The sequence below is a fragment of the Salvelinus alpinus genome, chromosome 12 (genome assembly GCF_045679555.1).
Source record: "Salvelinus alpinus chromosome 12, SLU_Salpinus.1, whole genome shotgun sequence".
NCBI classification, from domain to species: Eukaryota; Metazoa; Chordata; class Actinopteri; order Salmoniformes; family Salmonidae; genus Salvelinus; species Salvelinus alpinus.
Window position 1 is genome coordinate 9,887,953 of NC_092097.1, and position 2,931 is coordinate 9,890,883.

Consider the following 2,931-nt stretch of genomic DNA (forward strand, 5'->3'; position numbering starts at 1 on the left):
TATTAGGGTGAAGCACATGGGCTATCATGGGCTTATTACACAACATACACTTAGTATTACTTTCTTAGCTACAGTATACATATCTCCCTGGCATATTACATCATTTATGCAGCAGCATATAGGACATTTTTGGACTCGCCTTGTTGTGCTGTGCTCACTTGAACAGGAAGGTGGGGTGTCGGTCCTTCGTGGGCAAATTTTGTCGTCAAACTTTGTCATCAGTCTGGAATTCTCTGGATTTATGGTGCTTTCAAGACAACTAGGAACTCTGAAAAACACGGTTGAATCATGATGACGCTAGTGATCTTCAGGCCATAGCTCTAGAAAGAGGCCCAAGTTCCCAACTTACAATTTGGATGACCGTTCAAAACGTATTTTGCCAGTCGGAGCTAGTTTTCCCCTGAGTTCCCAGTTGTCTTGAACTCACTGAAGTCAGATTTCCCAGTTCCGAGTAAACAGTTGTTTTGAGCACGGCAGAAATCATGCTGGATTGACAGCATGGCCAATGTTGAATGTTTATCATTTTAAGCTTGGAAAAGAAACCCTTAAACCCAGACTTGGGACCACACAGCCACTCTACTGAATAGCAGACTAGTGATTGCTTTGCAATGCTTGCAGTTAGCCACTTCCAAACCACTCATTGTTGATTTTGCGATTTCTAACTTGTTGTGTAATGTTTATGTCCAATGGCCGATGAGCACAGATATGTTTTATCTATAATTTCTCTTTTATAAGACAAGGATTTAAAATGATTTGCAAGTAGATTGTCAACTTAACCCTCCTGTTGTATTCGTTTCATGTTAATTAATTCTGTGTTCCGGTCCAAAATGACCGCCCCATTATAGCTGATTATAAATCCATAATAATACACATATTACCACCAAATGTTGCGTTAGATCTTGTTATCAACTTAAGTTCTTGTGAACATTACAAGTTTTGAACTTCTATTTGCTATTAATGGCCTGTAGGCCTCATTGACCTGAGCTCATACAACTCATTTTTGAGTAAAAAAAAGCACAATGTATGGATTATTTTGACTATAACAAATACTCAGATGAAACATATTGTGCTATTTATGTCAGACTACTTTGTGTCAAAGTTTAACAAGGACTCTCTCCTCACCAGTGTCGTGATCAAAGATACGATCAAGAGCCTCACATACAGTATATCGTTTGGTCATTGTGCTGCCACAAAATTAATTGTGAGCAAGGCCTCAAAAAAGTTTTATATACCAGAGCTGTAAGAAAAGTTCTATATATTATTGAAACAATGTTGCGATTGTTTGTTTGAATGCCAACAGGTGTGGTTCCCATGGGGGAAAAATTATATTGGGGAAAGATTCCCGTGGGGGTTGCCATGGAAGCCAAGAAGGGGAGTGAGGTGTGTGTGTGTGTATGTGTGTGTGCGCTCAAACACACATGCATGTGGGGGTCTGGGAGAGGAAGTGTGTCCATCTGATGAATGGGCATGTGCCTGAACTCAATTCAATACACTAATTGTAGTCTCACCCATTCATTCCCAATGACCGGTCATTTTTGACCGGGAACACCACAGGTGTACAAAAGTTAAATGAAAGTCATCTAAATGTAATTTGTGTGTTCAGATGCCCTGTGTGGACAAAGTAATGGAACCTTATGACATTCAGATGAAATGAACTACATTTTTCAGAGAGAAAACCGGTCAAATCAGACATATTTTTTTAAAGGCAGTAAAGAGGCTAAATTAACTGTTTCGCTGCCAGACAAGGCTCCGCTGATAGCCAGGTGTAATTCGACCGGAACACAGTAGGAGGGTTAAATAATGATGATGACTGCTAGCTAAGATTTTGAAATATGATTTTGACATGATCAGTCCAATTAAAGCTACTGTACATACAGTATAACGTGATATGACGTCATTTTATCTGTGGCCAATGACCTTGAACCTTCTTGGATGGGCACTTCTAATGTAACTCTATGGCAGCACCCAAGGGGGTTGGATTTGTATTTATTTTTTGATTAAAATGTGGGGCTCAAAACATGACGGGTCGCCACTGGGATGGAGGGAAGGAGGTGGGAGGGAGGGGGAGAGAGAGAGTCAAAACAGCAGGTCCGGGACAAGGATATGGCTAATGCTTTACAACAAAATCAATGGGGGCCAGACTGTCTAGCTTTTATTTTTTTGATTGTAAGTTCTCAAAGATTCTAGGCTATTATAAAAAATATATATAGGTCCATTATCTTTTCTGCATACTTTCTATTGCATTTTAGTCGTTTACGTTGACAATGAAAGAGTTTTTCCATCCCGAAAATGTATTTCTAAATTTGTGCAATTCACAAAAAATGTCATCCCGTGACCCACCTAGACCCCTGCTGCGACCCACAAGTGCATCCTGACCCACAGTTTGAGAACCACTGTCTTAGCAGGCACAGAATAGGTCAGAATAGCACAATATCCATTATTAACACCAAATCTGAAGAACACTGGGCCTCCATTTTCCTTTACGGTGCTATTTTGATAACCGTCAAAGTCAAATGAATGAAGTCATCAAACTAACCAGAGGACACTGGGACTTCACTTTGCATGTAATTACGACATTGCTTCATTTGACTGCTCTGGTCTTGATTTGAGGATCATGAGGTGACCCAGCCCCTGTCTGTGACACAGCTGAAATGAGGTGCCATGGGAGTGTTCATGTGGCTGTGCAGAGGTTTATGTATTAACAGGCTTGAGGTCACAACAACTCTTTACTTAAATGATATGACAGTGACCCATGAAGTATGGGGTAGCGTTGTGTTCTACATATGTAAGATGTAAGACAAAATAATGTGATGACAGTGAATACATGTGGAAAACTAATTGAATTTGCAAAAAGTAATCAATGTAAGAGCATTTTGTCTTTTTTCAACCAAATTGTAACATAAATCCAATGACATTGGTGACCTTTTTGGT